The sequence below is a fragment of the Ictidomys tridecemlineatus genome, chromosome 7 (genome assembly GCF_052094955.1).
Source record: "Ictidomys tridecemlineatus isolate mIctTri1 chromosome 7, mIctTri1.hap1, whole genome shotgun sequence".
Classification (NCBI taxonomy): Eukaryota; Metazoa; Chordata; class Mammalia; order Rodentia; family Sciuridae; genus Ictidomys; species Ictidomys tridecemlineatus.
The window spans coordinates 172,207,941-172,224,188 of record NC_135483.1 but is presented as its reverse complement, the minus strand read 5'-3'; the positions used below and the strand labels follow the sequence as shown (position 1 = coordinate 172,224,188).

The 16,248-nt window shown below is 37.5% G+C and overlaps 1 pseudogene; it reads right to left on the bottom strand.

Moving 5' to 3' along the window:
- Nucleotides 1–4,649: 4,649 nt before the first annotated feature.
- LOC101965913 (thyroid receptor-interacting protein 11 pseudogene) lies at nucleotides 4,650–9,173 on the bottom strand (annotated as a pseudogene).
- Between the last annotated feature and the right edge of the window lie 7,075 nt (nucleotides 9,174–16,248).

Genomic DNA, 16,248 nt, shown 5'->3' with positions numbered 1-16,248 from the left:
TTTGGCATTTTCTAGGATATCTTAAAATGTCAGTGGTGTATATATGTTCAAATATTGTTGTCTGGTGAGTTCTCCAGGGCTCCAAAAGTGAGACAGAATGAGTCCACATTTGACTAGTGACTGTGAAAGTGCCATAAAGCTTACCAATTGGTTCTTGAGACCCATTAGTTAAAGTCACATGATTAGTTTTTCAGTTGTCAACTCTTATCATTGTCCTTTCCTGAAGCCCACAAGGTTTGTCAACACAGATGGACCCAAGAATTCAATGAAGATGTCCCTCAGTTTCAATGTGTGTCCCTCCCAAACACACCCTCTGGTGGATGGGCACTCCAGGATTCCATACCCTCATTTGCTTATTCATCTTGATCTGATGTTGTTCTGTATACATATGAATGACTTGGAAACTCTCAGCATGGCTGCCAGTGAAGTAAATCAAAGGGATTCCTAGGCCTGAATCCAACTTAGGTCTTTAAAAGCAACAATTGGACTTGCTCTACCAGGATAGGAAGGATACAGCACTATTTCCAACCAGTTCTCTAATTTAACTCCCATCAGAGTTGTCATTGTTTTTTTTTTTTTCCAAAGTACTTAACAAGCTGAATAAAGAAGATTACATAGTCTCAGCATCTCTAGGAAAACTTCATAGGTTGGAAATGGAGTTAGAAGTGGTTTTTGTTTTTTTTTTTTTTTTTTAGCCCCAAAACTGACTCATTAGGTTACTGGAATTCTTTATAGACCTGAAGATACATAAATCTATGCACATACACAGATGAAAGTCCACACATTCTTTGTTAGGACAGTCATTTTGGGCATGATTCATTCGCATTTATAACTCAAGTTCAAAGTCACTATGAATTTGTGCCACTGGTGACTTGAAGTAATTTCTTCGTGATCAATATCAATTGCTTAGGTTAAAAAAAAAGTTTGTTACATGATTTTTTGGTTGTTTTGGTATGGGAATTAAACCCAGGGATGCTTAACCACTGAGCCACATCCCCAGTTCTATTGATTTTATTTTGGGAAAGGGTCTCTCTAAATTGATGAGGATGGCTTCACACCGCTGCAATTAAAGGCATGTATCACAAGACCCTGCTGGGTTTACAATTTTTTTTAAAAGAAATACATGTACTCATAAAACAAAGCCTTGATGAACAGATAAAAAGTCTTATAGGTAAGCTCAAACTATTTTTAAAATGCTTTTCCTGAGGCTTCAGATTATTTTGAAGTTATAGAAATCATATTCTTTTTTTTATAAGATCATTTTTTCGTGCATTATAATTGCACTTAATAGTGGTCTTCATTGTTACACATTGGTGCATTCACATAACCTAATTTGGGTCAATTAGATTGCCCAGTACCTTCCCTTACCCCTCCTCTCCTCGCCTCTGGATATCACTCATTAGGATCCCTGAGAAGAACAAGAAAAAAGGAAATAAATTGTTTGTTGGATGACAGTTCTTCAATGCCAAGGATCATTCAAGGTATCATCTACAGAGCATTGCTCAAAACTTGGGGGCATAGAAGAGGAAGCTACTCGGGTTAACTGTTGCAGAGTTTGATCGGTTCCATGGATTTGGGACTAGGTATATTTTGCCTGTCCTCAATAAAAGTTTTTCAAATGGACAAGCTAACCAGCAAAGCTGCTGCAGCCCCTTCTGATCAGTCTAGTATTCCTTACTCTAAGCAAATCATCCTAATGTTCCTCCCCAGCAACTGAGGAAAAAAGGACTATGATAGACATGAAAGAAAACTCCACTTTTGATATCATTCGATACTCTCTCCATGTCCATATTCCTAAAGGTTTGCGATAAATTATCTCAAATAATATCTCATCTGTGCTTATAAAGAGTATACCGATTTTAATGTGAGACCAAATAAAATCCAGTGATAGACATTAATAGCATATATCAAATATTTAATAAAAAGGCTAGCAAATTCAGAGTCTTTAATAAAACTTTAATAAATTTATGAGACAAGGAAACTAAAAGCACAATATTTCCTTAGGAACTGTTCTGTTTGGTTTTATCTTGTTTACAATATACAAGCTTTTTATAAGAATGCAGGGAGTATGAAATCTTCTAAGGCTATCTTGGTGTTTTCTCCATTAAGCCCCTTGTCTTAAAAAAATCTTGAATCTATATTAATCTTTGCAATTTTCCGAATACCTGTATAACATATTTTTCTCAAGTTTGTAGTAAGGTCACTGTTTCCAAGAGCTCTTCAATTCTGAAATAAAAGAAGTGTTTTTCCCAGCATTGAAACACAAAGGATCACCTAGACACAATGGGGTGAGCAGAACATATCAAAATCTCTCATGACAAATCTGAACTCTGCTTTTCCCAACCATAGGAGTCGTATTGGAAGAAGATTCCAAGCAATTTGGCAACTTGAAGCAAATATAGACTTTGATATTGCACCATTCTTCTTAGGAGTAAGCCATGTGATGTAGCAGGAAGGCAGATTTTAGTGCTGAATTTCTGATTATATTCCCCCCCAAAGTTATTCCATGCATATCAGGCCTGAATGACACCTCAAAAAATAAATTAAAAAAGAAACAAAGAAATTTGGACTTAATAAGGCTGGATCATAATTGCATGTTCATGCATTTTTACCACACATCATACCTTCTTGTTTCTTCCTTGCTCTGATTGGAAGCATGTGCTTTCATTATTCATTTTGGGATAATAAGTAATTACTTAATAATGATTCAGTCAATTTACTTAGAACAAGAAATTCACCTAAGGACTCATGTCTTAGGGATGCTTTCAAAAAAAACAAAGTCCGTGTGCATTTTGCACCATTGAGTATTCCCAGAGTCTCTTAGAATTCTTGCAACTGATGCTGGAAGCTTTGAAATAAAGTAGAAGGCAGAAGGTCTGTGGTTTGTGATCTTTCTCAAAGTAGATAAAAGTTGATGGTCATTGAATGCAAATAAACAACTCTGCCTCATTGAATTATTTCCTGTCACTAAAATGCCAATAGATCTCAAGGAATTGTGAGTCCCTTTTTCTATAATCCAGGAAAAATAAGAAATCTAAAGACTTATAATTTTAAGCACATATAATTTCTGATAAAGAACCGTAGTACTTCCAAGGCTCTCAACGTAAAAACACAAAAGGAGAAACGTCATCATTTTCCATAGCCTTTGGAAACTTTCCATAGGTTGGAAACTCTACTATCAGAGCTCATCCGTTCTCAGACATTTCTAGGTTTTTAATTCTTAGGCAATCTGAGATTGGGATGCCTCTTACAGTTGTTGCCTCGGTGATTTTGTTCCTGACTAACAACTGATGGCATCTTGATTTGGGTAAAATAATGTAAATGTTAGGGTGAAATAAAGAAAAAAGAAAGGAAAAGCTGATGGATACAGCTACTGGGTGTTTTGTCATCCCGTGTTTATTTTTGTAAATTAAGATAAAAGATAAATCAAAAGTTTCTAGCTTAAGTTAGGTAAAATCAGAGAGGAGAAGAAAGGAGCTAATACTTCTCTGACATCTGTAATTTCTAAAACCACTAAGAGCATTTTTATTAAAATTCATTTTATTAAAATTTATATTAAATTATATAATTAACATTAAATAATTTAATCTATATTAAATCTTATTTAAATTGACTTTATTAAAATGCAATAATTTAAATAAAATTTAATAAATTTTTAAATAAAATCATACTATAGTTAATATAAACTAATAAACAATATCAATAAAATAAATTTAAATCAAACAATACTATTAATAAATTTAAACAATATTACTTAACAAAATAAATTTAAATTAGATTAATTCATATTAAATTATAATATGATTTATATTAAAAATTTATTAAATTTTATTTAAGTGAATTTTAATAAAAGTGTTCTTCATGGTTTTAGAAACTACAGGTGTCAGAGAGGTATGTGCTATGCAATCTGCTTCTTCTCTACTCTGATTTCACCTACTTAAGCTAGAAACTTTTGATTCATCTTTTACCTTAATTTACAAAAAGGTTGCAACTACTCGTTCTTTAAAGCTTTTCATCTTTCAAAAATTTATGTTATCTTCTTTCTCTCCCCAAATGTTTTTGATCAAATGTCTTTATAAGCATTATTTTGGAGCCCCAAAAGTATGTAAATAAACAGTCCAGATATTGAATGATACATACTTAATAACTTTTCCATTGGCAATGGATCGTGTGATTCCACTTTGGGGTTGACTCATGAAAATACTCTTCCTTCTGGACATATTGAACATCTAGAAAACTGAATTAATGTGAAGTGACTTTTCTATAGAAGTGGAAATAAGTAACGTGGATAGGGGTCATAGTATTTGGATTCAAAGAATCTTAGAATTTATCCAAGAAACGTCAAGTTCAGGCTCTCCCCGTTCTAATTTTCTTTTACTTGTTGTACAAGGTTCTCTTTGATCAACTAAAAATTCACAACGTTTTGCAATATCATATTTGGTTTTCATATACTCTAAATCTGAGACATATATCCTTTTCTTAAGGGTTGGATCTTTCTTCTTCCTTGTTAATTAACTGCATCATTTTTATTTAATGCCATTAAATTGATCAAATATAATCATAAAAAAAGAGGTTGGAGCTAATGGTTCACTAAAGCTGCTCTGTACATTTGCTCTCAAAAGTACATCAGAATTGAAGACTGCTGATGATTAGCTGCTACAGTGGAACAAAATTTTATAAAGAAAAACTGCTACAGCAAACAAAACAAATTTTTAAAAACTGTTATAACAAAAAAACACACAACAACGATAAAAATACCTATTAGCTATATACCTATATATGCCAGTGTTTTTCCTTTCGCTTTTTGTCTACAAATACATGAGTTCTTTTCCCAGAGGCCACTCTGTCAAAAAAGCACAAAGTGTTGATAAAGTCTTCTTTAGAGTGTTAAATCATCTCTGGATGAGATTGCCTTTGCTTTAGAAGGTGCTCTAGTACGACTGTGGCGCTGTTGTCCGGGGACACTGGCAATGGTGTGAAGGTGGGCATGAAATCTGCGATGGGTTTAAAAAGAGGATGCCCAGGTCCACCAAGACCAACTCCAGCTAGGTTACTAAGAGGCACAGCTGCCGAACTGGGAACCAAGAATGGATTCCCGTTGGTGCTTCGACCACCTCTGAAGTTGGCTGCCACTTTAACACTTCCTGGTACCTTGCCACCTCGCTCTCTCCTTCCTGATGAATCTGGACAGTCCATGGCATGAGCAGAGAGTTTGGGTGGTGGAACAGAGGGATGAGATTCCATTTCTAGAAATTTGACAAAGAGTTCTGAAAAAGAACTTTTAAGCACAGGTTGTTGATTTGGTGTCATAGGTATGTTGGGGACACTTTTGGATGCCCCTCCAAGCCAACTACTCATCCACTTGGTGACACCACCAGAATCTTCACTCAACAACTGTTCCATTTCCTGCTTTGGAATGTCCAGGATGCTTCCCATTAACTGTAAGGCTTCTCGGCGTTTACCTTTGGGTGTATGGAAATAACCAATAAACAGATTTCTCATGAGGACTTTGTCCACTTTTCCTTCTAGGCTGTCTGCCAAAGTCGACAGTTTCTTTTGTGCCTTGTCCAACATTTCTTTTCCGAGCTCGTTTTGTCTTTTAAGTTCTTGGATCTGTTGTTCCTTCTGATCTAACTCTTCTGTAAGTCTGGAAGCAGAATGCAACCTAGCATTTGTTTCCTCCAAATGTTCCTGCAGTGATGATACTTGTCCTTCCAGTTTTTCTGCCTTGTTCTTCCATTCTGCTATCGACTGTTTTTCTTTTGCTAACTCAGCAGAATGCATTGCTTTCTCTTCCTCTTGGAAATATTCTAGGACCCTTTGAAGGTTGGTTGATGACAGGGCATACTGCCTTACTCGTGCCTGGGAGAGGGAAAGCTCCAGTGCATTCTCATCCCTCTGTTGAGAGACCAACCTCAACTGTTCTTGCAGTGACTCTATCTGAATGCTAGCTTGATGACTTGCCTCAGAAGATGACACTAGCTTTACCTCCAAAAGCCTGACTTCCTTTCTCAGTTTAATCTCTTGGTCTTCTGCAGCCAAAATGTCCTGGGTGTAAGACTCTTCGGATTCCAAGAGATGGCTGCGTAGCCTTTCTAGCTCCCGGTTCAAGCGTAGTTCTTTGTCACGGAACTCTTGAACCTCCTGCTGGAGAGTACTGTTTTCCATCTGTACTTGTTTTAGTGCTACCATGACTTGGTCTCGTTCTTGCTGAAATATAACTGTCTTCTCCTGCATTTTCGCAACTGCATTTGAAAGCTGACTTTTTTCTTGTAGCAGTTGCTCAAAAGCAAGAGCTTTCTCCTTCATTGACTCACACTCCAGTTCTTTTTCTCCCAGCCTCACAGAGAACTTCGAGTTTGTCTCTTGGAGTTCTTTGGATGCTACTCTCAATTTTTCATTTTCCCCTTTTAATTTAGAAAAGTCCACTTCGAAAATCAATATTCTGCCCTTTAGGTCTATTATTGTTTGCTTCAACAACTCCTTTTCGTTCCATAGGTCACATTGTTCACTTCCACTTTCTCTATTGAGGCTTTTTACGTTTGTTTCTTGAAAAAACTCAGAATTCTCTGTTTGAGCATCGAGTCTTTCTCCAGGCACCTGGGATTTTATTTGTTCAATCGTTTTCTGCAAGTTCTTAATTTCCTCCTCTTTTTCTAAAAGTAACTGGATATGCGCAGCATTCAGCTGCTCATATTGGTGTTTCAGGTCATCCATTTCCTTCTTCTGCTCCTGTAAAGACTGAAGGAGTCGCATTTTACGCTTGTTTTGATTTGTAATTATCTTTTGATGGTGTTTAATTTCATCTTCCAGATGATTTTTGACTATTTTCAGTTGAGATACCTCTGATTCTACTTCTGGGATACCATCAAGGGTTTTAGGCTCAGCCACAGGTACAGCTCGATTCTGCTGTTCCTTAAGGCTCTCCAGTTCTTCTTGCAGATGGTTGTTTTCTGCTGTCATGGAGCCAAGACTTCTGTCCTTTTCTTCTATGGTTTGCCTTAAAGTTTCATTTTCTCTTAAGGCCTGAGAACACTCATCTAAATCCTTTTGTAGTTTTGAACATTTTTCTTCGAGGTTTTCAATAAAAACTTCTTTCTCCTTTATAAGTTGTATCAATTGCTTCTGTTCTTCTACATGAGGTTCCAAAATTTCCTCAGTTTCTTTTGGATCAGTAGTCATTGGTTCAAAATTCTTTTTGAGTCCTGCTATTTCAAAGTCCTTCTCTTGCTTGAGTTGAACTACACAATCAGGTTTCAGCTGTAAGGCAGAGGTATTCAAATGACATGCATTGGAGAGTTGCTGAATAGTCTGCCTGTGATTCTTTGCTTCTTCCAACAGTCTTTTTTCTGCCTGGTGCAGTTCCGCTTCTATCTCTTCTTTGTCTCTTATTAGAGTCTCCTTGACAGTGTCTTTTTCTTGAGACACTTGATTGTTAGCAGCAATGGCTGCTTCCAACTTACGTCTTACATCTTTACATGGTAAAATCAACATTTCATTCTCCCTTTTGAGATCAACAGCAACTTTCTTTAAATTTTCATTGAGCTCTTCTACTTCTGAAAGATTTTGCCTTAAGTTGCTACCTTCAGCTTCCCATTCTTGAAGCAAGTCATCCTTCACATTACTGCTAGAGTCTTCATTCAGAGAACTTCGGAACTTACTCTGACATCCAGACAGCTCACCTTCAGTTTTTCTAATATGTTCCTTAAGCTCAAGGTTTTCCTGCTGGAGGGTTAAGCTACTTTGTTGTGACTTACTTAGCTGAGCTACTAAATCTTCTACTTTATCTTCAAGCTTCTGCTTGGTTAAATGCAAATCACTGAGGCTCTGTGCACTCTGAGTTAACTTCTCCTTCTGCACATGCAACTCTTTGGATAGGTTCATTTTATCATCCTCAAGTTGATGAACTCTCTTTTTTTCGTCCTCTAGATCTTGTTTCAATTTCTGGATGACAAGGTCTCTTTCTTTTTCTTGTTTTGATAGCTCATCTTTTATCAAAATCATGTGCTTTGTAGCTTCCTCATTCTGATGGTCCAGTTCTTCTAACTCAGCTATCAGCATTTTCTTTTCATGGATACTCTGATTCAGTTCTTCCTCCTTTGCCTTCAAGTGAAGTTTTAAGTCATGTAATTGGACATTCACATTCATGTCTGTGGAAGCTGTGTTTTTAACGACTTGAGAGTCACAGCTCAGTTTTGACAGTGTTATCTGAAGTTCCTCCTTTTCTTGACTCAATGATGACTTCTCTTTTTCTAAAGCTTCCACATGCATTTTAAGTTTCAGATTGTCTTCAGCAAGACTCTGATCCTGGTTGAAATCATGTAGTCTCATTATTTCCTTTTCAGCATCAGACAGGGCTCGTTGTAGCCTCAACACTTCTTCCATTGATGAAGAATTTTGTGGAAGGACTGTTCCCTTTTCTGCCACAGTAGCACTCTGCTCCCAAACTGACACTTCAGGCTGATGATCATCTATGTCTGGACTTGGGTTTCGTTCAAGAGTCTTGATAGTATTTTGCAGTTTGAAGATTTCACTCAGCTCAGAATTCTGTGTTCCCTGAGCCTCAGCAATAGGCCTCGAATGGCCAACTTTCGATTCAAGTCCCGAAACTTCAATTGACAATTCGTTTGTTTCTTGGAAAGACAAAATTAGGTTACTAAAGTCCATGTCATCATCAGAAATGGCTGAAAAATCACTACTGATCTGGGAACCCAATGGAGCCAGTGCAGTGGTTGTTGGTACACCACAAGCTCCTGAACCTACCCATTGAGCAGCTGCCTGGAGTTTGAACACTTGATCTTGCAGTGCCATCTGTCTACCTTTCAGACGGCTGATCTCTACCTCCTCCTGTTGCAGTTGATTTCCGTCACTTGGACACTGAGGATTTACTTGCAGCTCTGATGCTTCATGGTTTTCCTCCAGATCAGTACAATACTTTTGAGGTCTCTCATTCTCCGATCTTAGTGGAGAATTACTAGCTTCCACTTCCTTTCTCCCACAATCAGGTAAACCTGCTGCTGTGTCTCCTGTGTCATCCGCAAGCATTCCCCTGGTGAAGTTGGATATGTGGTCTGTGAGGGAAGGCAAGCTGCTTCCCACCTGCCCCAAGAAGTTGCCCAAGCCTGAGCCCAGGCCTCCAAACCAGGAGGACATCTCCGCCACTTTAGTGAGCCAGCGGACCAGCTCGGTAAACCGCGTCCAGCACCATCCCCGCTTCTCTCCTCACAACGTCCTCAAGCATTGCTGGGGTCCATTATGACTCCAGCAAGAGCTCAGAATTCTGAGAATCGCGGGGCTCCGCCAACACCAACCGTCTTGCTCTGCAGGTAAAAGCAGAGGCCTGTCGTGGTCTTTGACCAGGGACTGGCAGCCAGTGGCACAGTCACCCCTCACGCCCCACCCCCAGGGGCCTCTGCTTCTTCCCTGGACTTTCCTGTCAGCTATTGGCCCCCAGGATTGGGGAGGGCTGGCTGGGAGGAGCTAGAGATACAGGAAAGTGTTCTAGTCTGAGTCCAAAGGCAGTGTGCTCCGGAACCACCAAGAATCAATGTTGTAGAGGCAATCCGAAGGTGGTTCACTGGAGAGCTCCCTCTTGCCTGGGAGAGGTGGACTTTTTGTTGCATTCAGGCCAGTTGCATTCCCTTGACAAGGTGAGGTCTGGCTCCATTACAGAGTGCAATCTATTGAACTAAAAGTCCCCGATTCAATAGTAAATCTCACCCCATGACACCAGCACAGACGCACCCAGAATCATATTTGGCCAAATATCTGGGCATCATAGCCCAGACAAGTTAACATATAAAATTAACCACCACAAAGTCTTAACCATTCTCAGAATTCACATGATAATATTGATGAAATGTCACTAAAGAATAATTTTTACCCTTTCCAAAAATAAATTTTTGCTCTTAATCTATAAGTTTTTGAGTTCATTTTAATATTCTATGGTCCTTGTAAGTTTTTATTTAAGTTTATTTAGTTGGGCAAAAATTCCACTTAAATTGCACTTAAGAAACTTTGTTTTTGAGCCAATAACTTGGTGTTCACTTCACCTGTTGTTGTTTATCAGTGCAAAATATAATCCAGGTCTAAACCGTACAGAGTGAAAGAAAAACTTGAAAACTTTTCTACTATGCAGTAACAATCCTAAATTGGAATCCCACCCCTAGAATTAAGGATCAGAAGGAGATAAGGTAAGACCCTGCTTTCCAAAGTGTTTAAATTCCAACAAGTTCATGGAGAGGCAGCTTTGTAGAGTTGGGGGACAAAGCAAAGAGATGAAGCACGTGGGCTGTAACAGACATACAAATTGGGACCAAAGCAATTTTGGAGCTGAATCGACATGATACACTTATGAAACTTCTCTCACAGGCTTGAGTTGAAGCGTAAATGAGAACATAATGTGTAGTTCTTACCCTATGGCTGACACAGAGAAAGTGGTCAACCAGTAGAGCTTGATGCCACTTTGTTCATATTTGCTTTTGGTTTTGTCTACAATTATTTTTCTTATTACCCTTTAGAAGGGGTTTGGATTTGCTCCCATAACTCTCTTACCCAAAGCATATATTCAGGACACTCTTTTCCTTGAGCTGTTCTTTCTATATGTCTGTTCAGGGACCAAACACTCAAGCTGGGAAAAATAAAATGTACAACAAGGAAGAATTTGAGGAAAATTAATGGTTAAAGTGATTCTAAGGTTTATATAAAAAACCTCATAAAGTCTCTTCCATCAAGAAAAGAGCAAGGAGATAGAATTCCTCAGATTGCTATCAGAAATTACATTTGTGTCTTGTGCTAGAAAAGGAAATCTTCTTTGTCCTTCATATTCATCTCCAAATCTGAGAGAAAATCAGGCCTGTATTATTCAATCTTTCCATAAAATACTAATATAAAACTTTAGACCCCTTATAGCATCTGCTGAAGTGGAGAATCCACTCTGTCCCCAAGCTATGTCTTTGTTGAAGAAGCCATCAACAATACCAAGTGTCCTTTTCTCCCTTTGGACCATTCCTCCTGTGTGTGTGTGTGTGTGTGTGTGTGTGTGTGTGTGCGTGCGCGCATTAGTAGGCTTTCATCACTTTGACAACATACCTGAGAAATTTAAATGGGTAAATATTTATTTTGGTTCAATTTCAGGCTCCGTTGCTATGGCCTGAAGTGAGGCAGAATACCATGGCAGAGAGCCTGGCCTCAATACAGAGCTGCTCATCTCCTGGAGATCAGGAAGATGGTGAGGGGAAGAAAGGACTGAGGAATACCATGTACCCTTCTAGGGAATCAACTCCAATGACCTACCCTCCAACTAGTCCCCACCGCATACAGTTTTTACCAACTCCCAATAATCCTGTCAAATAATGAACCCAGCAGTGCATTCATTCAAAGTTGAGCTTAGAGCTCAGGATTCAATTCGCCTTTCTGTAGAGTCCATGCTGAAGGCCATTACATTGGGGTCCAAGCTTTCAACACGTGACCTTTGGGCAACATTCCAGATCCAAATTATAGCAGGGTGCCTCTTTCTCTTTGGTGTTTTGTGTTTGCTTAAGTTTTGAATCACAAATAATGATCCAATTTCAGTGTAAGACCTATCACATGTGGCTTCAATCTGGTTATAGTGGTTGTTGCTCCTACTGCTAAAAGGCATTTCTGATCACTCAGATTCATGGTTCATTCTGAACACAGCTGTTTGTCTTTTTATATTTCTAGCTGTGAGATATACCTACCTACTGTATTCAAAACTGACCATCCAGATAAAAGCATTTCTCTTCTTCTAAGTATGTTTGGAATATTCCTGGAAACTATGGGGGATACAGAGGGGAAACCCTGCTTCATTCTTGAGCACACGTGACAAAAAAGCACCCAAGAATCATACATGTATCTTTATACATATATTCAGTGCCTAAAAGGTACGAGGCATTGTGTTAGATGTTGTGAACAACATAAATCTGTGTTATATACATTTCCTGCTATTAAGAACAAAATTGAATAGAGTCAATCAATGGAGAAAATGTTACATACAGTGAATCTTGATATGATTCAAGGTCAATCATTGATGACAGGGGTGGTGATAATCTCATATCTGGGAAAAGACCAAGTAAGAAAGAATAAGCCAGAAGTAGAGAGCCCTTAATAATGTAGCTTTGTTTAAACACAGTTTGAAGATGTAAATCATCAAGGCTTTTTGAGTCTATAAACATAGGGTGATCAATTCTATGCGAGATATTAAGTTTGAACTTAGCAGATTTGTATTTTTAAGAATTGGCATAATCAATGAAATATTCCACACATATTTGCAGGAAGATTAACATAATACTCTACTGACGATCAAGGATTGATCTCGACTGAGACGTTACTCAGTGAATGATATATTACCCATAAATTTGAATTATCATTATCTTGAGGAAGTGGGATGAAAATAAGAATTGAAAAGAGTCCATGAATGTTATGCAAGCTGTGAAAGTAGATGCTTTTGCATCAAGTGACTTTTGTAAGTAGGACAAAGAATTAAAGGTAGTTCTCATGTCTATAAAATGATCAAAATAAATTGCCAATCTCATAAAGAAATTTAAGTCTTGTCTATGTGGAAGCAATTGTGAATCTCATGAGCATCAATGATGTCATGTAGAAAACAATCAAAGGCTCAGGTAAAGGAAGCTTCAGTTTTTAGATGGCTTATTATATGTCAGACATTGGGCTTGTTGTTTCCTAGATGGTCTTTCATTTATTTAGAAATGAAAAGAATTCTTGGGGAATACCTAGGAGAAGACGTGGAAGAAAAAAAAAAGAGAAGGCATTGAAGAAGAAAGAGTGAGAGGAGAAATGGATAAAGAACAATCATTACATGGTTTTGTGATCTAAAGCAAAAGGAAAGAGGAGAGAGCAAAGGTTGGTGTCAGTGGTCAGATGCTGCGTGAGGAGCACATGGAGGATGAAGTCTGAGGAAGTTGGTTATTAATGATCTTTGTGGTTCATGAATAGAGCATGGGGAGTGAAAGTGGGATTTCAAGGTAGTCAGGAGGTGTTCAATATGTGGAAAAACACTAAGTTCAAGACAATTGCTAATTCTTACCTTGAGAGTTTTTTTGATGTATATTGAGAATGTCAGTAAATCAGATATGGTTGGGTTATCTCCTGTTATGCATTAATTTCATGATTTTATCATTGAACTTTTTCTTAGGCAGATATATTTTATATTGATGCATTAAATTAGCTTTGATTTTTCTTTCTAAATGTTTATCATCTAGTACGTTCTAGGTTTTTATATCATTTCTTTATTCTTTGTATTGCAAAACTACTTATTTAAAAACTGGCTAAATAAAAATAATGTTGTAATAAGAGTGGAATGAGTCTATTGTGTTTATGAAAATCTTTCCAAGTTGTTCTCTTCGTTTTTGTGTCAATATCCAGCCACAGAAACTAAACAAATGACACCCGGCTAGGGAAGATAGGAATGTAACACACACAATGCTTATGTCCCTGTGAGACACATTTAGATTATTAGGCAGATGAAGAAAGGTCTTCAAGGGAAAGGTTGATTTTTACCATTTCTGTAAGGCAATGATAGCTGTTTGTGTGATTTTATAGTGTACAAATGTTCCAGTGGATTAGTCACAAATTTAATCATTCATCCAAATGTTTGGTCAAACATCCAGATAGTTTTGTCAACTTTATGTGAAATAACTTAATGCCCCAAAGTGACTGGAATTGTTATTGTAATGTATAGCAGCATTGGACTGTGGAAAGTATTAAATAAAACCCATCCATACAACCTTAACAAAGAAAAATAGAAACTGACACTCACACATCCATCGGTTCTTATGGTCATGCTTATTTATAGTGATAATTGAAACTCAATAAAATTTGTTTTCTCCACAGAGTCTAAAGGTTTAGTATAAGGTGATATCTTGGATATTTCTTCAGTTGTATAAATTGGAAAATAATGTGAATTTCTTGACTTCCCTAATCTGGAGTTAATTCATCTGCAAAGCTCAGTGTCATTGTAAAGATTAACTAGAGTGAATATAAAATGCCTGGCACTTTAGAGCTTGTAGCTCTTATGCTTTTTCTAAATTCTCAAAATAGGTACAGCTCTTTAAAATCATGGTGTTATGTTTATCTGGAATTTTAGCCTCCTAGTGTTCCTTTGCTCTCTTAACCTAGACATGGAATGTGCAACTATATAGGGCCAATATGATTACCTCACTCCAAGAGTATACTTTTTACACTGACAATGTTCTTCCTACTATCTTGGCAAATGACATAGTGAGGAACAAACAGATGTAATCTGTATCTGATTAGAAAACTAATTACGAAGAAAGAATAAATACATGAATAACTAGATGAATACATATTATAAAGTATACTCTACTCAAAATGTACAATTATTGCAAGAAAGCGGAACTGAAATGCCTGGTTTGCAATAGATTGTCCAAAAAGAGTCTGAGTAAATGAAACAGAATCTATTTCTTGCAGCATAAGTATGCTTACCAGGTAAATCATGAAGAAATTTGCAGTTCTAGGCACAGAAAACTGATGTGTGACCTGTGTCAGGAAAGAGCTTTCTGCATTGAGAAACTGAAACAAGACTGGGAGATTGAAATGTCAGAATAAGGGGAGGCAGATCTGAGATCAGAGTGGAGGCTGGGGGAATGGAGAAAGGCCATCAAAGGCATTTAGAGTAGCTCAAGTTTCATTTTGTTTTTTCTGGAATGAAGGATTGAACCCAGGGGCACTTAAACACTGAGTCACATTTGCAACCCTTTTTTAACTTTGTCTTTTGAGACAGGGGCTTACTAAGTTGACAGACTCACTGAATCGCTGAGGCTGGCTTTGAACTTGTGATCCTCCTGCCTCAGCTTCTGGAGCCACTGGAATTAGAGTCACTCACCATTGTGCCCAGCTCAGGTTTAATCTTTTAATTTTTTAACTTATTGCTTACATCTTTTTAATAATTATTATTATTTTAATTTATATATGACAACAGAATGCATTACAATTCACATTACATACACACAGAACAATTTTTCATATCTCTGGTTGTATACAAACTATATTCACACCAATTTGTGTCTTCATACATTTACCTTGGATAATAATGACCATCACATTCCACCATCATTTCTAACCCCATGTCCCCTCCCTTCTCCTCCCACCCCTCTGCCCTATCTAGAGTTTGTCTATTCCTTCCATGCTTCCCCTCCCTACTCCAACAAGAATCACCCTCTTTATATCAGAGAAAACATTTGACATTTGGATCTTTGGGATTGGCTAACTTCACTTAGCATTATCTCCTCCAACTCCATCCATTTACCTACAGATGCCATAATTTGATTCTCATTTAATGCTAAGGAATATTCCATTGTGTATAAATGCCACTTTTTTATGCCTTCATCTACTAAAGGTCATCTAAGTTGGTTTCACTGTTTAGTTATTGTGAATTTTGCTGCTATAAACATTCATGTGGCTGTGTCCCTGTAGTATGCAGTTTTTAAGTCCTTTGGGTATAGACCGACGAGAGGGATAGCTGGGTCAAATGGTGGTTCTATTCCCAATTTTCCAAGGAATCTCCAAACTGCTTTCCATATTGGCTGTGCCAATTTACAGTCCCACCAACAGTGTATGAGTGTACCTTTTACCCCACATCCTCCCCAATAATTATTGTTGTTTGTCTACATAATAGCTGCCATTCTGGCGGGAGTGAGATGAAATTAAACCCCTGTCTCTCACCATGCACAAAACTCAACTCATATGAATCAAGGACCTAAGGATTAAACCAGAGACCTTGCATCTAATAGAAGAAAAACTAGGCCCTAATCTCCATCACGTGGGAGTAGGCCCCAACTTCCTTAATAAGAGCGCTATAGCACAAGAATTAAAATCAAGAATCAATATATGGGATGGATTCAAACTAAAAAAGTTTCTTCTCACAAAAGAAACAATCTGTGAGGTGAATAGAGAGCCTACATCTTGGGAGCAAATTTTTTTCCCCTCACACATCAGATAGACCACTAATCTCTAGGGTATATAAAGAACTCAAAAATCTAAATACACACACAGACACACACACACACAAAAAAAAAAAAACAACCAATAAATTGGGCCAAAGAACAGGATCAATACTATTTTGATAATATTGCTAACTTTCTTCTTTGCTTTAAGAAAATTTATGTAATATTTTTAGTTTATTTCAGAAAGCATATATTCACTGACCTGATGTATATTGTTTAAATGATAATAACATTTGAAATGGGA